This window comes from Dermacentor andersoni, chromosome 2, assembly GCF_023375885.2.
Source record: "Dermacentor andersoni chromosome 2, qqDerAnde1_hic_scaffold, whole genome shotgun sequence".
In the NCBI taxonomy this organism is placed as follows: Eukaryota; Metazoa; Arthropoda; class Arachnida; order Ixodida; family Ixodidae; genus Dermacentor; species Dermacentor andersoni.
The window spans coordinates 255835803-255862797 of NC_092815.1; the positions used below are offsets into that span (position 1 = coordinate 255835803).

Genomic DNA, 26995 nt, shown 5'->3' on the forward strand with positions numbered 1-26995 from the left:
GCTACATCATCATCATGATTTTTATTTTTACCACTGGATACAAGGTGAAAAAGGGAGAGCCGGGAAAAAAGCCGAAATCTCTTCGGCTTGACAAAGTTCCGGTCTCCCAGGCAGGCACGGAAGCGGCTGGTGTAGCAATACAATTACGCATAAAGTGTGGATATAAGAGTTTTTTAAACACAAATACATGTAGAAATTTTCATGTTAATACATGGAAACTAGTTGTAATACAGTTGTGTCAAATGACTCCCAGTATACAATTATAATCTGTTATCTTGCATATTATTATTTAACACAGACTCAGTTGCATATATCATAGTGGACTTGGAAGCACCGAACGAGTACGGATGCTGATCAAATTTTTTCTGATCGCACAGATCGTGCTGTCGAGGACCGGATTCGTCGACGCAGGGTCTGAGCATGCACTGCATCAGGCCTATCTACTGCTACCTCCGGCTGTCTGCCCTGCTGGCTTCATCGGACAAAACAAGTCGCAGGAAGCTGTACCACGTGCACTGCACTGGGACCACCTGACCAGCACGGTGACGTCGACGGAGACATCGTGGCACCCGAATAAAAGCAGCAGCCTTTTCGACGTTCCCTTCAGTGGACTTGGAAGCAACGAACGAGCACGGATGCTGATCAAATTTTTTCTGATCGCACAGGTTAAGAAAAAAAAAATTAAATTATGGGGTTTTACGTGCCAAAACCATTTTCTGATTATGAGGCACGCCGTAGTGGAGGACTCCGGAAATTTTGACCACCTGGGGTTCTTTAACGTGCACCTAAATCTAAGTACACGGGTGTTTTCGCATTTCGCCCCCATCGAAATGCGGCCGCCGTGGCCGGGATTCGACCCCGCGACCTCGTGCTCAGCAGCCTAACACCATAGCCACTGAGCAACCACGGCGGGTGATCGCACAGGTTAGTGACCACCATTTAGTCTCTTCAGTTAGAGACAACGGCGTAACGTTAACGGTGCTCCCAAGTCCACAATGCTGTGTTGCTATTATGCGGGGTTGTTTTAATGTTGTCCGCTTAATGTTACTAACGTCCGGAGACGAACAAAATCCAGGCCCATACTCTGATTCAGATGAATGTTCGCAGCGGGAACTAATGAAACACATTCTGAGAGAACAAAAGGAAATTAACAAAACACTGAAACAACTGTCTTCAAATATCAAGCATGTGGAGACAATAGTTGCAGATTTGCAAGAAAGAATGACAGTTATTGAGAATGAAAGGGGATTATGGAAAGAATGTGAAGACAGGATAGTACACTGCGAGGAATCTTGTAAATCTACCATGATGCAAGTAGAATTTCTGGCATCGAAGGTCGATGATTTAGAAAATAGAAGTAGGCGGAATAACCTAGTAATTTATGGATTAAGAGAGAGCTCTGATGAAGATGTTAAAACACTTGAAGAAGTGCACGGTATACTTAAGAAGATCCTAGGAATAGAAATTAACTCAATAGAACGAGTTCACAGAATTGGTACAAAGCAAAGCCAAAGGACACGCCCCGTTATTATCAGGCTATTCAACTTCGCTGAGAAAAACAAAATATTATCAAGCTGCTTCAAGGTGAAAAACACCCGGATTTCAATATCCGAGGATTTCTCAAAGAAAGTATGCGACACACGTGCTAAATTATGGTGTTGTGCAGTAAGTGACAAGGCGAAAGGGGCAAAGGTATCTCTGTCATTTGATAAACTAAAAATAACTGGCAACACCTTTATATGGAATGAGTGTGAGGTCAGAAGAATTGAACTATCTAAACCGAAAACTTCTGCACACGCTGGCCCAGCAGCTTGCGATGGCACGTGACAACAACGTACGAAATGTATCAGAGTGTTATCACTGAATGCGCGCAGCGTAGTCAATAAGTCCAGCCTACTTGAAAGCACAGTTGCAGCACATCAACCGCACGTTATAGTCATCACGGAAACCTGGCTTCAGGAAAGCGTCCAGGATTCCGAAGTGTTTCCACCTTCTTATCGGCTCATACGGAAAGACAGAGAATCGCGGGGGGGGAGGTGTAGCTGTCGCAATTAAATTTAACATAAAATTCACAGTTTTAAACAGCATACCTGACCATGAAAGCGTATGGTGTAACCTTACATTTAATGTAAAAAGCATATTTCTGGGTGGCGTATACCGACCTCCGAATGCGCCCCCTGAATACCTAGACGTTATGCATGATTACATTGCACAACACACTTATTCACGTTCCAATATTATTATCACGGGTTATTTCAATTTACCAGGAATCAATTGTTCTAATCTTTCGCAAACAGCTCCGACGCAAAAAGTGCTGAATCACTATTGTTCATGTCATTTACCTTCTCTCTAGACCAGCTAGTTTCCGAACCGACTAGAATAGCTGGTCCGTCATGTTCTGTGCTTGATCTGATGTTCGTAAGCAGTCTATTTCAAAATAACACATTAAACGTTGAAGATAGCATTTCGGACCATAAAACTATTGTATTCTCCTGTCCGATTTTAGGAAACTGTGAACGCGTTAAGCCATCGATTGCTGTTATCAGGGATTACTCAAGAGCGGATGACAATGCTATCTCAGAATATTTAAATGCCTGCTTTCTGCAGGTTTCATTACTTCATGACGTAAATGAATTATGGTTACGTTTTAAGCATATTGTACACTTTTGTGAAGAAAACTACATTCCCTCCAGAAAGAAAAGAGTGAACAGAGAACATCCTTGGGTATCGCGCGAAATAATACATTTAAAACGAAAAATTAAAAGGAAGCGCAGAAAGAAAATCACACGTGACCTTCAAGATCTCGTACGCTTATTACAATATAAGATAAACATATGGCCAAGGAGCGTTTTTTCACTGTTACTCTGCCTTCTCTGCCTACTCTGCCTCACAAAGTTGCCGGGGTCGACAAACCTGCGCAAAGTGCGGTGTCCAGGATCACCTTTCAGATAATTGTAATGGCGCACTCCACTGTCCCAACTGTGGCGGCGGCCATGCAGCTTTCTCTAGGGCCTGCCCTACATGGCAGAAAGAAAAAGAAATAATTACCCTCAAAGTAAAAGAGAACGTTCCCTTCCAGGAAGCGCGAAAGCGCATTTCCTTTCTTCATACCGCAGGGTATGCTGCTGCGGCGCGTAAGGGGCCTACGCCGCAACAAACTCCGGCTTCGGCACGGACCACAAAGAATGTGGCCGTGGCAGAGCCACCAGCCCCCCAGGCGACAGCAGCCGGCTCTGCTGCGCCATCTCTGAAGGAGGGCCCATCGACCTCTGGGTTGGTGGCCTCCAAGGCCCTGCTTTTCGAAGCAAGGCCTAAGGTGAAAACACCCCGCTTGTGTGAGCGGAAGTCCAGCGGCTCCCAAGAGTCGATGGACACAACCCCGAGCCAGAAAGCGCATCCAGCGCCTCGGGAGCGGCACGAGTCTCGCGACCGCTCCAAAAAAGACAAAACCCGTACCATAATCACGGGGCCTGAAACGGCTCCGTGAGTCATTTCTCAAACTTGACTCCTCTTGACACACAGCACATAAACACAAACAATATGGATACACAAACATTACACTGGAACGTGAGAGGTCTGATCCAGAACCTCGATGATGTCAAAGAACTCTTACAGAAATACGATCCAAAGGTGCTCTGTGTTCAGGAGACACGTCTTAAATCTACACAAACAAACTTTCTTAGGCAATACGCTATTTTCCGGAAGGACCGAGATGATGCTGTTGCATCGTCCGGAGGGGTAGCAATAATAGTAGGCAGAGGCGTTGCCTGTCGGCAACTGCAACTCCGAACTCCTCTTGAGGCAGTTGCTATCCAAGCAGTGCTATTCAATAAACTAGTTACTATCGCGTCCGTATACATCCCCCCAAGTTATCAACTCTCTAGCACAACATTTCAAACCTTTATTGATGAGCTGCATCGCCCTTACATAGTCGTCGGTGATCTAAACGCGCATAGCCCACTGTTGGGCGACTCTCGCTGTGATGCGAGAGGACGGCTTGTAGAAAACATTCTATTCTCTTCAAGTTCCTGCTTGCTGAACAAGCAAAAGCCAACATTTTACAGCTCTACACACAAAACATTTTCTTCGATAGATCTAAGCATAGCGTCTAGTACAATTGTGCCATATCTGGAGTGGGATGTCATTAATAACCCTTAAGGAAGTGATCACTTCCCCGTCGTTCTAAATCTTAAAAAACAAAGTGAGTGTCATGCACATCTTCCTCGATGGAAAGTTGACTCAGCCGACTGGACAAAGTTTCGCGAACTAACACAGCTGCCATGGAATGATATCTCTGATCTTAGCTTAGACGATGCAGTAGCATACATAACCGCGTTCATTATTGAGGCTGCATCAGTATGCATTGCCGAAACAAATGGGTCACCATCGAAGCGACGTATTCCATGGTGGAATGAGGAGTGTAGGGAAGCCAGAAAAAAGCAAAACAAGGCTTGGAACCTCCTTCGTAACTCCCCAACCACAGAGAATCTGATTAATTTCAAGGCGATCAAGTCGCAAGGTAGAAGAACGCGCCGCCGCGCTAAACGCGAAAGTTGGAAAAACTACATAAGCAGCATCAATTCATACACAGACGAACGAAAAGCCTGGAACAGGGTGAATAAAATAAAAGGCCGCGAAACTCATCCCTTACCTTTATTAAATACACAAGGAGACACTCTTGAGGATCAGGCAGATTGTCTAGGATCACATTTTGAGCACATTTCCAGTACATCTCATTACACAGATACATTTCTAAAATACCAGCGACTAGCAGAACAGATGAATTTGGGTCGGAACAGCTCATCCAATGAAGTATACAATCGCCCATTTGAAATGGCTGAGTTCCAGGCCTCACTGAACTGTTGCAACAAGTCCGCCCCAGGAAGTGACAGAATAGTGTATGAGATGATCAGACACCTACACCCTGAAGCCCAAGAAACACTACTGTCACTCTTCAATTGTATGTTCTCCGCAGGCTACATTCCGTTTGCCTGGAAAGAAGCAATCGTAATCCCCATTCTCAAAGAGGGCAAGGACCCTTCCTCAGCCGACAGTTATAGGCCTATAGCTCTGACAAGTTGTCTATGCAAATTGTTTGAGAAAATGATTAATCGTCGCCTCATCCATTTTCTGGAAAGCAACAAGATGCTTGATCCCTTACAGTGCGGTTTTAGGGAAGGTAGATCCACAACAGATCACCTTGTACGCATCGAGACAATTATCCGTGATGCCTTTGTCCATAGACAGTTTTTTCTGTCAGTATTTTTAGATATGGAAAAGGCATACGACACAACCTGGCGCTTTGGAATCCTCCGTGACCTGTCTGAAATGGGAGTTCGAGGCAACTTGTTGAACGTGATTCAGAGTTACCTCGCCAATCGGACGTTCCGTGTTAGAGTTGGTAATGTTCTGTCTCGCTCATTTACACAAGAGGCCGGTGTTCCACAAGGTGGTGTGCTGAGCTGCACTCTTTTTATTGTCAAAATGAAATCGATCCAGACTGTCATTCCACGTACTATGTTTTATTCTGTATATGTGGATGACATCCAGGTAGGTTTCAAATCATGCAATCTAAGTATGTGCGAGCGACAAGTACAGCTTTGCATAAATAAACTGTCTAAGTGGGCTGACGAAAATGGTTTTAAGCTAAACCCTCAAAAAAGTACATGCGTCCTGTGCTCTAACAAGAGAGGCATACTGGCGGACCCCGCAATAGATCTAAATGGAGAACGGCTATGTGTGAGCCACGAGCATAAATTTCTAGGTATCCTTTTAGACAGCAAGCTAACCTTTGTACCACACCTGAAGTATCTGAAATCAAAGTGCCTCAAGACTATGAATCTGCTGAAGCTCTTATCACGTACATCTTGGGGAAGTGACAGACGGTGCCTTCTAAAAGTTTACAAAAGTCTCATATTAACACGGCTTGACTACGGAGCAATAGTCTATAATTCTGCCGCACCTAGCGCTTTGAAAATGCTAGATCCTATTCACCACTTAGGTATCCGCCTTGCTACAGGCGCCTTTAGGACTAGCCCTGTGCAAAGCCTCTACGTCGAATCAAACGAATGGTCATTGCACTACCAAAGGACATACTTAACTTTCTCCTACGCCCTGAAAGTTAGCTCAGATGTTAAACATCCTTGTCATTCCACTATATGCGACTTTTCCACTGCAAGGCTGTTTCGTAACCGCCCGGCCACTAGGCCTCCTCTGTTCCTCCGGGTGGAAGCACTCTCAGAAAACACAGGGGTCCCTCTTTTACACAATGTCTTAATGGCTCCTACACGGCTTCCACCGCCTTGGGAGTGGCAGACCATAAGATGTGACATATCTTTTTTAGAAATATCGAAACAAGCACCTGAGGCTCACATACAATCGCATTTTCTTGAACTTAAAGAAAAGTATTCCTGTGACGAATATTACACAGATGCTTCGAAGTCTCCTGCTGGTGTTGCTTATGCAGCTCTCGGACCCTCATTTTCAATAGCTGGGGCACTAAACCCACACACCAGTATCTTTACGGCAGAAGCATACGCTATACTTTCGGCTATTAAACACATAAGGCGTAGAAATGTCGCAATAGCTGTCGTCTTTACAGACTCATTAAGTGTCGTGAGAGCGCTAATTAGTTTACGAAAGCATAAGAATCCCGTTCTGAATGAGCTGTATAGTTTGCTGTGCTCCGCATATATGTGCAACCAAGTGATTATACTATGCTGGGTACCGGGCCATAAAGGTATAAAAGGGAACGTAGCTGCTGACGAAAATGCTACGGCAGTGAGTTTTAGCGACACAGATGGAAATATCCCCATTCCTGCCATAGACCTAAAGCCCTTCCTGCGCCGTAAATTAAGAAATCACTGGCAAGCAGAGTGGGATACAGAAACATTGAATAAGTTACACATTATAAAACCAAAGCTGCGGAATTGGATAAGTGAGAAAACAGCACGGTACAAGGAAGTACTTCTTTGCCGATTAAGAATAGGGCACACTTACAGTACTCACTCCTACCTGTTGACTGGCGGGGACTCTCCTACTTGTAGCAGGTGCGGCGATAGTTTGACAGTCCTCCATGTTCTAATCCAGTGCCCTGCACTAGAAACAGAGAGGAAAAAGTATTTCCTTTCTGCATATCGGGAAAATATACCTCTTCATCCTGCATTTTTTCTTAGTGATGAACCGTTTTTTAAACTGCAAGTAGTCCTAGATTTCTTAGCCGAAACCGACACTCTGAAAATAATTTGGCCAGGAAATTCTAACACATGATTACCAGCCCAGTGATTGAACAGTGATTACCAGGGCTGTCTTGATGCTCTAGTGTAACTGTTGTTTCATCTTCGTATGTTCTTTATATCAAAACACAATTGCCATCGTCCACGTCCATAACTAATCAGTGTCATTATTTTAGAAACTATATATTTACGCCATTTACAGCGAAAATTTTTAGGCCCTTATACTGCCATGTCACACATACCATAATAAATTCACAGTCCACGCCATTCATAATAAATCCTTTGAATTACCATTTGTCATGGCACTCTTTGGCCATAAGTGGCCCTTGCGCCATTAAAAACCACATATCATCATCATCATCATCATCACTCTGCCTTCTTACATGACGAATAAACCACAAAAATCCTGGTGCTACCTATCGAGGGAGTGGCACACCGTATCGCAGATTACTGTTTCAAACGAGACGGTTGTTCAGCCTGACGTCGTAGCAAGCAAATTTAATGAATTTTTTCTATCTGTATTTAACAGAACTACATTATCATTTCGAGAATCCAATGCCTGAAATAGATATCGACCAACAAGGAATTCTTTGACTCTTACAAAAACTGGATGTAAAGAAACCCTGTGGCCCTGATCTTATATCAGATGCATTTTTGCAAAAACATGTAGTTTGGACGTCAAAATACTTAAACGTAATTTACAGGCGATCTTTGGAAACTTCAGTGATACCTGACGACTGGCGAAGGGCCAAAGTAATACCTGTGCACAAATCTGGCTCTAAACTCGACGTAAGTAACTATAGATCTGTTTCATTAACATGTGCATCCAGTAAATTGTTCGAACATATTATTTATAAGGCCATAATATTGCACTTAGAGAATAATAACCTACTATACAGCCGGCAACATGGATTCTGTTCAGGTCTAAGTACTATTACTCAGTTAGCTGAGTTAACCCATGATTTAGCTACCACAATAAATAACAGAAGCCAAATAGATGCCATTTTCTTAGATTTTTCAAAGGCCTTTGATGTTGTTCCTCATCCAGATCTTATTACTAAACTAATTGCCATTGGTGTACACGAGAAAACAGTATCATGGATCAAGAACTATCTCGAAAACATAAAGCAATGCGTAGCTGTGAATGATATTACGTCTGATTACGTCAACGTTTTTTCTGGTGTTCCACAAGGCTCGGTTCTTGCGCCCCTCCTATTTCTGATCTACATCAATGATATTCGTTCATGCGTTCAGCCGCCTATTCGTCGATGATTGCGTAGTGTACGCAACAGTGAATACCAGAGGGGATCAGGTAAAACTAGATGATTCGTTAGCTGCTGTACAAAATTGGTGCAACATTTGGGGGATGAAACTGAATGCATCAAAAACTACCAGTATCTCCTTCACTCACAAGAAAAATGTGCTTCAGTTTACATACACAATGAACAATATATCACTAAGAAAATACGAGGAGGTCACATATCTCGAGGTCACTCTTACAACGAAATTAAATTGGGAAACTCATATAAATAACATATATGACAAGGCCCTAGGTAAACTACATTTCTTGAGAAGAAAACTTAGAAACACACCTCCTAGTGTTAAATTAAATGCATACAAAACCCTCATTAGACCCTCTTTAGAGTATGCTGACATTATTTGGGCCCCACACCAGAAGTATTTAACCGAGAAACTAGAACGCATACAGAACTTAGCATTGAGATTTATATATTCACAATATTCACGTCAAACGAGCATTACGAACCTGCGCGTCAAGGCTAACATTCAATCACTGGCTCAACATAGAATGATTTCCAGATTAAACTTTCTATACTTACTTTATCACGGCTCCTATCGAATACCACAAGCAACATACATTCAAGCGCCATTCAGACTTTCTGCCCGAACCAACCATAATAAATCAATACGACACCATCCCAGCCATAATAACAATCACAAGTACTCTTTATTCCCACACGCCATTTCCCATTGGAACATACCACCCTCTAGAGCCGTAAATTGCCCATCTCCCAACGCAATTATTGACAGTATTGAGAATCTGGAATTCGAATGGTGATATTACCTGTATTTCATATGCAGCCTCTGTAGATGCATTCTTATGGTAAACGCTGTTTCTCCTGCTTCCCGGACGGCTCATTTAAACAGTGTATATATTTATTGAGTGTGTTCTTTTTTGTGTGTGCTAATGCTCTTTGTTTTGGATACACTAGTTTCACTTTATTCTTTTTTTGTACTGTATTCCATGTTGTAACCACTCCTGCATGGGCCCGACGCTGGCCTGCAGTATTGTAAAATAAATAAATAAATAAAAATGCAAAAGCAATATATGTATACATACATATACATACACACACATACATATATAAATATAACAAATTTCACAGAAGTTTACAATAAACACAAGTTAAGTTACCATCAGGAAACATTATTTTTTTTCAGAAATTATTTTACATACTTGCAAATATATATGTGCATCTATGTTAAAAAACATAAAAAAAGAAAATCTGCATACAGGCTGCTGCTTTCGCGACAGACATCACGGCAACGTAGCCCAGGGCGTCATCACATCCTTGAATTCTAACAAACGCGAAGACGCCCTTTGCAGCATCCAGTTTACAACACGAAACCCTGCCACGTGGTTCGGGCACAATCACTGCAGCGGAAACCCGGATTCTAGGAATAGTAGTTACAAGTGTGAATGTATAAACAAAATGAGAATATATGATAAGTTCTGCGGAACTGTTGGAGCAGTTAACAATACACATCTATAAGAACAAATCCAATATTTTAGTTTTGTTTAGAGATAACACATCAACATGTTGTTGGTTAAAATAGTTAAGTAGGGACGGTAGTGTATGTTTAAGGCATTGGCAGCCATAATTAGTACGTGAGAAAGGGATCTGCCATGGTGCCTGGTGACGATATGAATATGCACTTCTATTTTGTTGTAGACTTGCGGGGGCTAGGAATGAATCGAGTTTTCCCAGCATAGCATTTCTATAGCTTAGTAATGTTTTGAATTTATATATGTCACGGGCTCTGATTATTCTGTTTTGTTGGAAAAGCTCTTGCGTATGCTCGAAAAAAGAAACGTTCGCTATCGCCCGAATTGCTTTCTTTTGAAGTATTTCCAGCATTTGAATATTTTGCGCTGTAGTGTTACCCCATATAAGTGAACAGTAACTGAGGTGTGAATGGAGAAGAGCATGATAAATGAGACACTTAACTTGAAAATGTAATGCACTTCAATTGCAATTTAACACACCAACAACTTTTCGTACCTTTGAGCAAACATGACTAACGTGTTCATTCCAGGACATATGCTCTGTGAGTATTATGCCTAGGGTTTTTATGGATGACGTAAGGTTAATTTTATACAGACCCCACACAATATTATCTGGCAATGTAGTAGAACTTCCCAGAGCATGAAAAATAACGCACTTTGTTTTGGTTTCACTGAGGATGAGGCCGTTTGCCTTAGACCATGCTCGAAGTCCATAACAAACGGAGCTTGCTATAGGCGTTATTTCTTTTAAATCTTTGCCTGTAAAGAAAACAGAGCAATCATCTGCATACGTGACAAATTTACACATATCGCTCACTTGTACAATATCATTAATGTAATACAGGAAAAGTATCGGGCCAAGAATGCTACCTTGGGGCACACTCGCTGTCAAAGATTTTATCTGCGATCTATTCTCATTAATTTCAGCAAACTGATGTCGGCTTTCTAAATAAGATCAGATAAGTTCAAGTGTTATTCCTCGGAAGCCATATTTTTCCAGCTTTATCAGCAGCAATTTCTGGTTGACCCTATCAAAGGCTTTGCTGAAGTCTAAGTATAACCCTAAAGTCAGAAATTTTTTGTCACTGTTCTCTAGAATAAGCTCCTTCTGTATACTTAAAGCAGTTTCCATAGACCGCTTTTTCTTAAACCCGTGTTGACAGTCGGTTAGCAGGCTATGTTTTTGCGAAAATTTATTAATACAAAAGTTAACAATTTTTTTTAGTCTCTTTGATAGCACAGGAAGTATAGATACTGGCCAATAATTGCCCATATTATTTTTGTCACCTCCTTTGAGAACTATTACTCTCGCTACCTGCATATTACGCGGGAAAACTCCGGTTGACAAGAAAATATTAAAAATGTGCATTATTGCAGGTGCAAGTAAGTCTATGACGTACTTAATTGGCCTAATTTCTAAATCATCTACGTCTCGACTATGGCTATTTTTCAAGGATGAAAATGTTGTAATCACCTCAGGGATGTTAGTAATCTTTAGAAATAAAGATTCTCTTAATGAAGCGGCATGCATTGTAACTTGAATGTCGTGATCTATGCATCCTACTTTAACAAAAAAATTGTTAAAATGGTCTGCAAGTTCTGTACCACCTACAAAAGTGCAATCAATGTTCAACGTATCTGTTTGTGTATCGACTGACTTCCGATTTAGTGCTTCGTTTATTTTTTTCCATACTTTGTCACTTCTGCTATTACCTCCATGGAGTTGTTAGTTGAGTTTTCTTCTCTATTAGTTGCAGGTGTGCCTAATACAGTGTTTTCACGTTAACCTCCTTATTTGCCTTTCTTCACTCTCATTTCCACTTGAGAATTTTGAACTTTGAGTGCCTATAACCTATATTAGGAAGTAGCCGCTAGCAACACTTGGGAAGCAGTGTTTTTTTATTTTAAACATGAATGACATTGTCATTCACTGAATTTTGTGTGTAGTGCTTAAAGCATCACATGGCAATAATTTCTTTGTTGAAAGAACTATAAAAGACACTGGTAAAAAATTACTGCATAACTCATTTGGGATAAGTAAGTTGAAAACCCTGTATTGTTTTTAGAATGCTTTTCTTCCCAATTGGATGTTTTACTGCAAAACATTTTGCAGCAGAAATTATGTTCCTGTGTCATCCTTCCAAAAGGCATAGTAAAACTTGTGAGCCCACTTAGTGTCTGCAAAACTGAATGAATTGGTTTTATGTGTAAGATTAAATTGCCCAAATTATACAGAATTTTTTAATGTTAATTATTAAGCTCAAGGATGTAATTAATGCTTTGAAACATTTGTTCTATGCTTCCATATATGTAAATGTAAGCTTTGACACAGTGAACACACTAAATTAGAAATATGCCTGCTATCCATGCTTTTTGCGCGTTAAAGGAACTTGCATGCTTTTGCATGTTTAGCAAATTGCCTTTCATTCTGTTTATACAGCATAATTTTCTCACCTATACTAGTAGCTACAGTGTACTGAGGTTGAGTGCCAAGGCAAGGAACCCGGAAGTTTTACGGGAATAACTACCCAAAATTACTGTGGATGGATCTGGCAGTGGGAGCGGTTCAGGAAGTGCACTGAAACTTCGAAATTAATGTTCAGTGTGACCTGCAGCATCCTGGAGTGAGGGTCTGCACTGGAAGGAAACTATGAAATATGTTAGCAACTAGTCAAACATTGTTTTAACCACAATGAGTGCTTTTAATGGTGCATAATGGGAAAGGACAACCAGTGACATCGATGCGAGCCATGAGACTCTAAAGTTTGCTCTATGCATTCCTCTGTGTCATTTCATCACTGGCAACAGAGCAGGCGCGTATGCAGTAATTTTTTTTTTGGGGGGGGGGGCCACCATAGGTCTCCTTCCTATGCAAATTAGGGGAAGGGTACCTTTATTATACAAATATGAATAATGCCGACCATTCACCATAAAGACACATAAACCCGAAAAGAGAAATGAAATAAGGTGCATCTAACAGGTAGGCCTGTGAGATGCACCTCTCCTTTACATGGCAAACAAGGAACCCCATCAAATGGAATCACACTGGAAAGAACCGCAGGAAGAACACTGCCAAGAACAAGTAAACAAGTGAAAATGTAAATTAAAGATTTCTACAGTAGAATACATAGCAACCATGGCACATGAACCGCGCGGGGTTGTCTTACTTAGCCAGCCAATCACAAAAGCAAACAAAATCATCGCCATGTGGCCTTTTCAACAATGCGTCGTACTTGATAGATCCGGATGGTCTGCTGTTCTTGAAGAGCCTTTTATCGGCAGAAGCAATGAGGTGGGCAACAGACATGGACAAAGTGTATTGAGTCTGAGCATTTCACTCTTCAAAAATCTGCGGTACAGTTCATTTCACTGCTGAACCAGTTTTACTCATGAAACTTCACTGCCAACTGCACTGAAACTTGAAAACAAATAGTTGCAGCAAAGCAAGCATTTTATAATTTTCAGTTGAATAAAGAATTCGACTTTCGCCATTATGTTATTTATTTATTTTATTTACAATACTGCTACTCTCATTTGAGAGCATGGCAGTTGGGCGATACAGTAGACATGTATATGAATACGCATTTAGGCAGAACGGTTAATTGAAAAAAGGAAGAAAAAAGAAAACAATTGCCCGAGGATGGTAATATAAGAAAGAAGCTGAGTTTAGAAACAAAAATGCAAGTTTTCACATGACAGTTAATTAACATGATTCTGGGAGTTAAGAACACGTAATTAACTAGTTTATACATAAAATAGGAGCGAACTGAAAGATAACACTTAACGCGTGAAGAAATATTAAAGTTGTGTAAAGGGATACGCTTTAAAGCATACACTTTGAGAGCGAGAAGACACGAATGGAAAAAGAAAGAACAATCTAGGCAAGCAATCAGCAGGAAATGGCAGTTATAACAATTATCTTAGGACTAGCAGTAGTACAGTAATGAAAATTTATTTTGGGAACACAGTGTACCATATGTCCACATAACGACAATCAAACAAAAATGGAAAAAGAAAAGTGGGAAGTCGAAAGCAACACAATGCGAAATTTCTGACGATGACACGTGCGATGATAAATTGTTTTATTTACGCACTGCAGCTTCCACTTGTGTAGTAAATTCGGACAACGATTCGATGGCGGTTATAGCAGGATCAAGTTGGTTCCATTCAGCAATTGTAAGGGGGAAGAATGAATACTTAAACGTGTCATTGTTGCATGTGTATTCCGTTAAAGTGTGCGCATGTTTGTTACGCGTTTTTCGAGCCTCAGAAAATGAAATGTACCTGGACACATCTATCTTATAGTTATTTTTTAGAAGCTGAAACAAGAACTTCAGGCGAGCGTGTTTTGCCCTGGTAGATAGCATTTGCAATCCAGACTGCGTTAGAAGATTAATCGGTGAGTCAGTGCGTATATATTTGTTGTGAATGAACCTTATAGCCTTTCTTTGTACTGCCTCTAATTTTGTTATGTTAGTTGTTGTATGAGGAAACCAGACTGTATTTGCATATTCGAGAACCGGCCTAACGAACATTGTGTAGGCCAGTAGCTTCGTTGATGTTGTAGAGAGCTCAAGGCTTCTTTTGAGGAAGGATAGTTTGCGTAATGCTCCTGCCGGGATATTCGAAATGTGTTTATCCCACCTGAGGTCTGAGGTTAATGTAACTCCCAGGTATTTATGTTGTTCAACTTTAGTTAGTGGTATGCCGTTAATCTCATATGTAAAGTTAGATGGTCTTGTTTTCCTTGTTACTGTCATGACCACAGACTTTTTACATTAATTGACATCTGCCAATTAGAGCACCAAATAGCTAGAGTGTTGAGGGATGTATTAAGTGCAATGTTATCGTTATAATTACTGATTTCACTATAGATAACGCAGTCGTCGGCGAACAGTTTTATATTACAACCAATGTTAGCTGTGATGTCATTAATATAGATTATTAAGAAAAGTAATGGCCCAAGAACTGAGCCTTGGGGAACTCCGGGAGTAACGGTGACAGTGTTAGGTGGCATTTTTTCGTAGGTTACAAATTGCGAACGATTGGCTTGAAATTCTTTTATCCAGGCTGAAAGGAGCCCTTTCCCAACAACACTTTCAACTTTAGCGATTAATTTGTTATGGCATACGCAATCAAATGCCTTAGATAGATCAAGTAAAATTATGTCAGTCTGGCCGCGGTGATTGATAGTATATGCAAGATCGTGGACTAGTTCTGTTAGTTGGGTTATTGTTGATAAACCACTGCGAAAACCATGTTGGTAGGGAGACAAGAAGCCAATGCTCTCTAGAAAAACCGTTATGTGCTTTAAGATTATATGCTCTAGAAGCTTACAGGATGTACTAGTTAATGAAATGGGTCTAAAATTTGAAATTTCTGCTGTGTCGCCTGATTTATGGATAGGTATTATCTTTGCAATTTTCCAGTCGTTCGGTAGCTGTGAAGTCGTGAGTGATTTACGAAAAATTATGCCGAGGTATCTACTGCACCATTCCGCATACCTTTTCAGAAAGTCGTTAGGTATGTTGTCAGGACCGCTTCCTTTTTTAGGGTCAAGATTAAGCAGAAGATTAAGTATGCCAGCGTCCGTAATGTGTAATTCGCCAATGCTTACGCCCTGTCTCGTTAGAATGGGGGGAATAATGTTATTGTCTGTAGTAAATACTGATTGAAAAAAAAATGTTATATGCGTTGGCTTTCGCAGTTTATTCCTCTGGGCTTAAGTGGGACGCTTCTCCATCGTTGGTGCGAAAGTGCCTCCAGAATCTTCCGGGATTATTAGTAAGAAAGCTCAGTAACTTTACATTAAAATAATATTCTTTTGCTTGTTTGGCTGCAAGCTTCAATTCCGCGATGGCATCAGGAAGTTTCGTCACCCTGGATTCGTCTCCTCCTTTAATTTTTAATGTTCTACGCAGTCTTTTCAGACGGCGCTTTGCCTGAATTACTTCTTGGGTTATCCAGGGATTATTTTTTGGCGGCCGCTTGGTTTTAGTGGGCACGTAGTTTGTGACGCAGTAGAGGACGATAGATTTGTACTCATACTCGCCTATTATACTTTAATGGGCGAGGGAAAATGCATAAAATTATGCGCTAATAATATTATTTTTGTGGTTACCGCCTTATTTGCCTAACAGGAAAAGTTTGAAGTATGAATTATTTGCAGCCTCGCAGAGTAACAGTGGCTGGCGGTTATGAGGCCGTGGGTGGGGCTTCGCTGCATACTTAAGTTGCATCCGACTATAGTTTCGTTTTTTGAATTACCTCTAGAAGAATTATAGAGAAATATATATTTGCGGAACAATCACATTTCTTTTGGATCCCTCGTTTACTGCTCTACCAAGTGCCAAAACTGACTCTTATTGTTATTTGGGAAGTTGTGTAACGATGCGTGGCCGCCAGTCCCGTGCAACCGCATAGAGCGCAGGACGCTGCGGCTCTGGACATTCTGCACCCACCGTGAAGGTTAGAAAAAAGCCTACATAAGCACAACAGAGAAGTGGCAACATTAGGTGGTTTGACTGATAACTGTACAAGCGTCATTCAAGATGCACGGAATTGCTCCCCGCTTCTGGCGGCGTTTACAGTAACGAACGGCACACGCGTTATCAGCATGATAGCATTGCCTGTTACTTTCCTGTCGGGAATGATAACGCGCATGCCGTTCGTTACTGGAAAGTACCGGGCTCGCCGCGTTAAAGAAAGGAAATGCGGACAAGCAGATGACGATTATCGTTGTGTGGCAAAAGGGTGCAATTATGCTTAAGAGTGTATGCTAGCCACCATACCCTTAGTATAAACATATCTTCTCTGTAAAAAAAAAAAAAGAAAGTTTAACACAGTGATTTTCGTCTGGTGACAAAAAAAAAGTCGCTTCCAAAGATTGTGCGCATCTATAGCCAAGCCGATCCATGCCTAAAGCTTCCCAAAATGGCTGACTGCATCGTCGAAATCGTTAATACACTCTAATCGTTCACTTGATTTGTCGCTGCATTGGAAACGCAAGCCGTTAATTTCGCCAAATGAAATGTCTCGACGCTTTTCAGCGCCCGTCTCGTGCTTCTGAAAAGAGCTTGCGGTATTGGCGTGAACAGACAGGCAAGTGGACGTATTTATTCTACAGTTATTGAACAGTTACTTATCGATACATCTTGAAGTTAGCCTACAAGCTGTCGTTAAAAGTTCCGTCTTTCAGTAATCCTTGTGCAGCGTACTCTCAGCTCAATACGAAATTCTTGACTGCGTTCTCGAGTTTCGTTTAATGGTAATGAGAAGGAGTTAGATAATGCACAGAGGCAAGGTTTTGTCTGGTCTTGCAGGAGTCCCAGGTGCTTTTTCCGCCGCGTACACTGTCGCAATCGTTACACGTCTGAGGAACCAGACTGGCGGCGCATAGGTAAAGCCGGCTGCCACTGCAAGCCGCAGTCGCCTACATTGTCGCTATAAAGAGGAAATTTGTACGTGTACTAAGTGTACGCAACGTTTCTTTGTTTAGTATAATTTGGCGGTGCCTCCAGCAGACAAAATGTGGATCCCGTACTGCTCCGTCGGTTTGGGCTCGGCAATGCCTCCGCGGGGGGGGGGGGGGGGCGCGTTTAAGAGAAAGCTTTAGCTCGGGTGTTCCAATCTAAATACATGTAAACGCAGTATTCGTTTTTCTCGGCAACCACTGCACCAAATTTGACGAGGTTTGTTACATTTAAAACAAAAGCTTAGAATCTAGAATTTCTGCTGGGTACACAAAAGATTTAAGCGAAACAATTGAAGCAAAGCGGGGCATGGTGCTTTCGGTGCCCAATTTTTTATAGAACATGTAGTTTTCCATTATAAAGGGGACTGTAATGCGATGTCTTTAAGTAGGGGGTTGTCTTATATTCAGAGTCGATTTATGCTTCCATATGAACGGGAATGAAGTGTTACGCAATTCTATTAACGAAATTTACCTCTGCTGTTTAGTTTCCATATTGTGCGTAGAAGCAACAGTGCGTGCACTTTCAGCTGCTCAGTTTATCTTCAATGCTGCTCTCATTTTGTAGAGTTCATCACTTGTGCATGTGCAACACATTGGCGGAGGCAATAGGAACTGCATTTCTCACTAGCTGGACAAGTCGGAATAGCAATGCACCTTGGAGAACAAGACTCGAATTGTGAAAGTCTGGTGGTAAGCCTGAATTAATATATTTTCATTTATATTTGGTGTTAACTTTCCAGCGCACTTTCTATCCTATTGAAGAAACATTTAGCCCCGTTTGGCCTGTTTTTTGAGGGCCTTACATCAGGCCCCCTAGCAAGTTTTAGTTTACACTGCAATTTAAAGCTTCTTGAGACCCGAATACAGCCATGGGACATAATTACTTTTCAAGCTGGTTATTATTGCCTCCAGGCATGTTACGAACATGAAAGATATGTTTTTTAATAACATACTTTTAAATAACTGGCATCTTCTTTAAATGTCACAGTCATGCGTAGACAGGCTAAGAGCTGCATCTCCAACAAGTGAACATCTCATGTTCGCTATGGTAAAAACTGTATTTCATTGCCTGAACACAGAGGTGAAGATGGAGTTATGTGTAGTAGACTGTTACTTGGCTGCTGCATCCTGGATTTTCATGCATTAATGAGGAATTCAAAACAGACTTCAAGGTTGCTTCCTGCTGTTTGTGACAATGCAGAGGTCTAGATCAATTTAGTGTGAAATTTCTTGAAAGTAGATGAGAAGAATATGAGTGAACCACTTTCGACAGTTCCACATGCATTGGACTTCATATCCATGATGAATGTTTGGAGTAATGACTTCAGACTTCTGGCATTGCTTTACCGAAATAATCTTTTAAACTGGTTTAGTATTAGAGGAGACAGAAGAAATTGAATGCCCTCTTACCACACCACCATGAGGTGAGCGTGACTGCCAACAGAGACACACTCTCCCTCTGCCTTGAGTAGCATCCGCAAGCGACGTTCCTTCCTCGCCTTGTCACATACTTGAGCCGAAGAACCACATCGGGTTCACGTGACTAGCACCACCCGCTTTTTTTTTCTTATCCATTTTTGCTGCGTGGCACATTTTCCACCGTGGCATTGTGCATTCTGAATTGGGCGATTTACCGAAGTAATGCGTCATGGCGAGCGACACGACTGTGTTTTGCGTCGCACTGTTTGTTTGTGTTGCCTTGACTCTGGCTGGGTGTGGCGCTTTCTCGAGAGGGAGGAAAGTGGCGTTTCATTTGAAATTTCAGCTGTCTGTATGACATGCACAGATTTGTCATGAATATCTGTGTCATGTGCTGTAAGGCTGTAAACTTAAGAACAGCATTAAATACATTCTCTTAGTGGTGAATGCAACGCATATTTATCTTTTGCACACAAAGAAAATGTGAACAGTGTACAGTGCTCCCACTTCTGCGTCAGTCTGATAAAAAGGCCAACAAAGAGTGATACTGCACTAAATCAAGTATCTTGAAATTTGGAGACATACTAGGGATGCTTCTGCAGCAGACATGATTGACCAGAGAGGTTAACAATGTACAGCTGCTTGCGGTGACCAAATGCACAGGACCATCAGTTTTGTGCCATGCTATAATTCTATCAAAACCGCCTAAAATCCTTGCAGCTTTTTAAGAAAGGATTAGTGGCACATAACAGTGTGCCTTTTTTTTCCTGTTTTTTGAATGTATATTTTGCTCCCACATAGCTGATGTGACTCAAAGGTTTATAGTCCTGAAAGCTTGTTTGCTTTGTTATGAATGTTACCAAAAACACGTGTGCAAGCTTACCTCTGCCCACACTGAACGCAGACACAGTGAGTTTATTTAGTATGGAAAGCTAAAACAATGTAGTGGCTGCACTATTGTTATGAATCTGTCGTAGTGATAGATGTTGCTGATTTTATGTAGTGCTTGTTTTCATCACTCAGGATATCACCCAAAATGCTAAGAGGCAAAAAAAAATGTATATAATGTTCACAAGATATGGTTATGTGACGAGTAGAGACTGGGTGATGGCAGCCGATTGAGGGAACGAGCTCGCCTGCGGATCTTGCAACCACAAGAGGTTCAAGTAGATTTTATCGCATTAAAGTGTAACAAGTGACTAGAAAAAAAAAGCCTGGGCATGTCATCAAAAGATACCACTGGGAACAAAAGTCCATGGATCTACACGCACCATGAAATACCCAATTTTTTTTCTTACTTGCCATGTTGGCATACACTGGTCCACAGTAAAGTTGCAGAATGGGGCGGGCCCTCCATTTCATTCCTGCTTGACAAAGTTGAGATCTCTTAATTCCACTCTTTTTAACTCCCCAGAATGCCAAGAGTTGTACCATTCCTCCAACTTTAAATGAAATTCTTACTATACTGGCTCTTTCAGTATCTACCTATAGGTCACTATCTCTGCCGTGGTACTTGCCAACAAAATGGTATTCTACTTATTGTGAAATTCTGAAGTACTGGAGACTGTTCCAATGACGAACTTTAATTGCACCTAAACACTAAGCTTTAGTTGCCAAGAATGATTCTATTTAGCAAGAGCATGCTTGGACTATGACACAAGGATGGAGGCCAAAAAGTTACTGCCCTTCCACTGCTGCGAAGTGGGGTGCAAGCGAAACTTGGGATCTGCGGCTCTTTGTAACACCTCACGGCGAGGGCGGCACGTCAACGTCGACCCCTTTTTCAAGTTCCCGGTGGCATCAATCAAACACTGCCTGTTCTTTGGCCAAAGGCACAACACGTGGCCTGCTCCCACTGCCATTCCTTCAACACAGCCTGCTCTTCGGCAGAACAGACCAAACGCAGCCTCCCCATCTGACTGCTGGGCCTGAACTGGTGTGGGAAACTGCGGGTGTCAGGCGAGCGAACACACCCTTTCCCTCCTCTGGAGGAAGGGGACGCCCGTGATTGGCTCATGCCTTGCACTGCTTCTACTTACCCCCCTTAAAGGCAGCGTTTGATGAACTGACAGTGGCTGAATCGGTTAGCATGGTGTTCTCGCAACCCAGAGGTCGGTGGTTCGAATCCGCAGCCTGTTAAGCAATTTCTTTTTTCGCGCGGTAACACGGACACCAGTGAGGCAATACAAGCTTCTGTTAAAAAGGTCACAAATGGTTGCATCTTATGCCAGTTCCTGTTCATGTGGACATTCAGTGTTATTTTTCACTGTCAGAAGTATCCTTGAAGAAAAAAAGGGAGGGGGGCCAACAAAGTATTAACACTAAAGAAGCAACGTCGACGTACATGGTAGTTGAAATAAATCGATGAAAAAATGTTGATTATGCTGTCATGTACGACGCACAAATTGTGAGATGGATCTGGCGAGCTTCAAGCTCACCTGTCAGCACTCTCATTGGCCTGTTGAGCATGTGTAGTGTTGGTAAGATTAGCATTTCCTCTCTTCAGTGTTGACTGCTGCATTGTGGCGTGGTGGAGCACTGCCATTACGAATCCCCTCACAAACTATGAGCTACCAAGCTGCACTAAGACCAGTGCACCAGTTTCACGTCTCTGCGCACTCAAGGATGACAGCACGCATTGCATGCGAACTCAGATGTGCATACATACAAATTTTTGATTACGTCTCTCATTGTACTGTTACACTAAGGTATGTTTTAATACTGCATAAAATTACTGCTTAATTTGCACATCACCTAGCATTAATTATGAAAAATTCAGCATGTGCATCATATAGCCGGCTATAAAGAAAAAAAGTTACAGGGCTCCTTCCAACACATGCTACGTTTCGCAAGCTGTTCCAACAATGAAATAGATGATTGCACAATGGTGGCCGCTTTTCATAAGTTAGCATCGCTGGAATACATCCGTGTTAGTGGCAAAGCATACAAATTTGGTTTCGTGTCTTGGTGAACTGTGCAAGCTATTTCCGGCCCAAATTTCTTTTTACAGAGTTGCACGCATTCATCATCCTATTTTAAAGTTCAATGCAGGATGAAGGCGCCTCCCTGCAATCTCCAATTATCATTGTCTTGCACTAGCTGATGCGAACTTGTGCTTTCAAATTTCATCCTTGATGGAACTTCCCTTCCCTTGGCACCCATTCTGCGACTCTAATGGTCCACTGGTTATCTACCCTATGCATTATATGGCCTGCCCAGCTTCATTTTTTCCTCTTAATGTCTACTAGAATATCGACCATCCCCGTTTGCTCTTTGATCCACACCGCTCTCTTCCTGTCTCTTAACATTTATCATTGCATTTCTCTTTGTGCGGTCCTTAACATGTTCTCGAGATTCTTTGTTAACCTCCAAGCTTATGTGCCATACTGCATGCTTAGAAGAACGTGTCTACCAAGTTGACATTTTCAAATTCCCTGATTTTTTCAGGTTTTCGCCAAGTTTCACAGAACTTTGTTTTATGTCAAGATGGGCTGACACCATGTCACCTGATGTTGTCACTCTCCGGTAAGCATGTTAAAAAAATGAAAACAAACTACTTTGAACAGTAAGGAGTAGTGTTTATTTTATTCAAAATAGAAAACTGAAAAGAGGGGTTTGTAAAATGCACAGCTACTAAAATATCTTCGAAAGAAACTCGGTGCCCTTTTACTCTGTGAAGGATGACCAGCAAAGCTGCGTACGTGGGCCCCTAATGGTGAACTGCACCTCTACCGCGGGTCGGCCTGGTATTGCACTACCTATGGGATTGGCCCATGTGTGGGGAGTGCTTAAAGCCTGCTTCATCTCCGCCGCAGGTTTGACTGGCATTTCACGACCTTCGGGATCAGCCCACATATGGGGAGTGCTTAATGCTTGCTTCACTTCTGCCTCGGGTTGGCCTGGTATTGCACTTTCTTCGGGATCGGCCCACCGTATGAAAAATTGTTGGTCTATGCGCGGATGCGATCTGCCAGATCCTCACCATAGACAGCTTCACTGTAAAAAAAGTGGTCTAGCTCACGGCAAATAGAGTCAAACATTTTAAAATGCGAATAAAAAGAGATGCATACAAAAGCAAATAGAGCTATTTGTATCAACTGATAGCAAGCTCATTGGTATCATGCCCGAACTTTGTCACATATGAGATTGTCCAAGCAACTGGAAAGTCAACCTCAACTGTTCTGACATACTCTCAGCCTGCGCATAATGCCTCAGTGTTGCATTCCACTGCTTTAAGGGGTTTATTTTGGTTTGGATGTGGGTAACCTGCATCTTAGCATCAGCCAACACTTTGCTTTTTGAGCGCAAGCTCCTTCAAAGAGGCGGCGGCACAGTTCCTTTCCTGATTATTCCTCAATGCAATGGTCCTTCCTATTCTTGTCCTTGTTACGCTGCGTGTTCGCCCTATGGATGAAGCATCCTTTTGGTCAGTTGTACAGTCCGATTTTTCAGACTCCCTAAGGGCCGCTACAATGTCCGAAAAAAAATGAATGCATGTCTTTTACTGCCCTTAAGGACCCAAATCGCCACAGGCACGTCCGAAAAAGCTCTGAAGGTCTGCCAGTACACTTATTAGGCATATAGGTGCTTGCACTCTGACAGGAGACGGCAGGTGCACGTGAGTCTAACAATATATGTGCTGCGTCCCATACACTTCACCGCGTAGCATCACTATGCTGAGGCAAAGCTGCCTTTCGAGGACTAGCAATATGCAACGCGCCGTGCTTTACGAGGATTGCAGAGGCAGAGTGGGTACCTTTGCTGACAGCGGTGAATTCTTTCAATGAAAAAGACAGCACCGAATGTCAAGAACCGTAATAGCATACCTAGGCCTAGCGTTCCCGCCATGGTGATTACAGTGGCCAGTGGATCTGCGTGTGAGAGTGTCAGTTCAAGGTGGTGAGATAACACGGCGGTGTTGGCTTTGATTAATGCCATATCAAATCTGCAGTTGCAGCACATTCGGAGTGCGGATCAATGGTGAATATCTTGGCAACAGTGGGGACAAATTACTAGTGATTGAGGACCTTAACAAAAAAAGTGTTAGAGTGGGCTTGAAGATTAATATGCAGAAGACAATGTTGAAGAAGTCTGTACAGGAGTAAGTCAGTTGCTCTAAGGGACCCTGATCATGAAAAGGCAATTTACCTAAGAATAAAAAGGGGGTGGAATGCATATGGCAGGCATTACCAAATCATGGCTGGGAGCTTACCACTGTCATTGAAAGAAAAAAATTAAATTATGGGGTTTTACTTGCCAAAACCACTTTCTGATTATGAGGCACGCCGTAGTGGAGGACTCTGGAAATTTCGACCACCTAGGGTTCTTTAACGTGCACGTAAATCTAAGTACACGGGTGTTTTCGCATTTCGCCCCCATCGAAATGCTGCCGCCGTGGCCGGGATTCGATCCCGCGACCTCGTGCTCAGCAGCCCAACACCATAGTCACTGAGCAACCACGGCGGGTGCCACTGAAAAGAAAAGTGTACAACTATTGCATTCTACTAGTGCTAACTTATGAGGCACACATTAGAATCGGGTAAATACCGTAATTAAACTTTGTGATATATGGTTCTTGCTTCAAAAGTTTCCTATGGCAAGCATAAATGGGAGTTGTCGACACGCGATCACACGTGTTGAATGCATACATTGTTTCCTAAGCATCGCCGAGCTAGACGTGCTGCCACTAAAGGGGTCGCTATTGGGTTCACCATAGGGGTCAACAGCGAGTCACTGTTCCAAGTTCAAGTTATCCTGTGAAGGCCAATTTTACAATCAAAATAAGAGATTCGGGACTGTAGAAATGTATGACTGCCGGCCAAGACCTTTGGCCAGGATTGAATTACCCGGAGTCGAATTAACAGAAGTCGACTGTACCATATGGCAGTGGACTTTGCAGCAAGAATGTATCTCCTACTACACATAGCAGAATATTGGCATGCTGCAGTGCTCAGTGGCTGCAGAACAGTAGACTCCTATAAATTTGATCCCGTCTGAAAGTCCCAGCCGACACACGTGCATTTCTATAGGTCCAAACTTCGGTTATGTTGATACTAAAATAGGCCTTCACCCAATAATTCCAACTTGAGCAGTCAGCATGCATGCTGACCCCTACAGTGAACCCAATAAGCGACCCCTTTGGTGACATACCTTAGAGGACAGTAGATGTGTGAAACAGACTTTATCTCCTGCAGGAAATGCCTATTTTCTGCCTGCCCAGGAGGAGCTCCAAGCAATAATCACAGATCAAAGCGTCTGATTGTGGTATTCACCCATTTCTAATGTGCCATCTTTAACAGAACTTTCTTGGCAATTTTCGTATGCTTTACCGCATAACACAAATGTATTGCGGCGAAGCTGACTTTGGAAAATTGGTTGCAATGTGCAACACATTGGAGCCTTGTCCGTTTTTTTTTAAATAAAAATTGTGTGCGCATTTGATTTCTCTTTCATTTTAGGGGCTTTTGTCCTTTCTATGCTAGTTTACACTTTGGACACACAGACAGCGGGCGCGTGTTTCACTCTGGGGCATGTTAGAATCTGTACGTAAACCATGGCCAGTCATGTGTGTTGGCATTTCTTCTGCATCTTCTTAAATTTGACCCACCAGATAATTCAATCTGTTTCGTCAGTCCCGTCAGAGTCGAATTAACGGAATGAAGTCAACTGCATTTTGCTTGCTGCTCAGAAGTATGAGCTTGAATAAATAACATAGCATTACAACACATAGGACATAAAGGAGACAAATGAAGTGCTGCAACCTGTGCCAACTTGCCTAAGTTAGCACTATATAAGCTTGAACCCAGATGTGCCAGCTGCATTAAGGTTGTGACAAAATGTAAAATCACATGTGTTGGAGACTCAGTAGGTTGGCTTTCCTTCTCGAAAAAGTGTTGCAGAGTGCCTGTTAAGGATTCACTGATTGATGCTGTCAAACTGTCAACAAGGCTGCCAAAAATTATTCTTAATACAACCCTTTCATGGACTCAACAAGGTAACAAATTGTTTTGTGTGTGAAGCATTAAGAGTATATTCGTGATCAAATATTGTTCTTAAAAAGTGACCTCAACGAGACAGCACACGAGACTGCACAAGATCTAACTCACCGTGTGAGCCCGGACTCCCTCTCGGCAGGATGGGCAAGCGATCACGATCCCCTCGTCACAACGATCTCACCCAGCATTACAAGTTAGTCAAGAGAACCATGCCGCTACCGCACAAAGCACCCAATAAAGCACAAGAAGTCGCGTACAGGTGGCTTCAGACAGGCACCTACGCATGCCCGGCCTTCCTGCACAATATCTTTCCGGAAGTGCACCCTCACAATGCGTGTCACTACTGTAAGGATATAGCTAGCCTTGATCACAAGCTCTGGGCTTGCCCCCTGGTGCCAGGACCACCAAGGAAGAGTGGGACCGAGCTCCACACAGCTCGGACCTTGAAGCACAGCTCTGGGCTGTCCATCGGGCCCGCGACGCGGCGGAGGGGCATGGCCTCTCTGTCCCGACGTGGGAGTGGCCCACTGCGCACTAATCGCACGTACCGACGGACGTCAAGAAATTTATTCATCCATCCATCATCAAAGCAGTTGTCAGAAAACATTCTGCAAGGAACAGCTAAAACACTATGCATTTCTCATTATAGTGATATTATGTGTGCGTGAGTTTAATGAATAGATAATTTGCAGGTGTGTGTATGGCAAATTCAGATGCTAACTTCATCAAAGTCATAAAAGCACACAGCACTCTACTTAAAAGGAATCTGAGCATTTGGCCACTGTTGTGTCACTAATGTGCACTGTCGTAGCCGTCTTCATTACCAAGCAGAAATACACCCAACAAACTATTTTTCGGACATGCATGAGAATTCGGGTATCCTTGCAACACTGCCACGTACCTCACAGAGGCAATTAATTATAAGCAAAGCTGAAATTTCGGATGCTGAAATGCTTTGCCTTCAAAGTGCGGAAGGCACAACCATTGTAGAAAGTGTTGTATAATGCCGGTTTTCAAGCGTCAACTTTGCTGCAATATAGCTTCCTACGGGAAGAGCAGGGGCGTA

At 42.4% G+C, this 26995-nt stretch overlaps 2 long non-coding RNA genes across 2 annotated transcripts; one reads left to right on the forward strand and one right to left on the reverse strand.

Moving 5' to 3' along the window:
• Positions 1-218: 218 nt before the first annotated feature.
• LOC129387013 (uncharacterized) lies at positions 219-22456 on the forward strand. The gene is made up of 5 exons (XR_011892951.1): positions 219-665; positions 7940-8024; positions 17091-17142; positions 18081-18205; positions 22382-22456. It is a non-coding gene; the product is annotated as an uncharacterized lncRNA (long non-coding RNA).
• LOC140216246 (uncharacterized) lies at positions 8947-10941 on the reverse strand. The gene is made up of 2 exons (XR_011892952.1): positions 10698-10941; positions 8947-9534 (listed from the first exon to the last, which is right to left on the reverse strand). It is a non-coding gene; the product is annotated as an uncharacterized lncRNA (long non-coding RNA).
• Positions 22457-26995: the final 4539 nt, after the last annotated feature.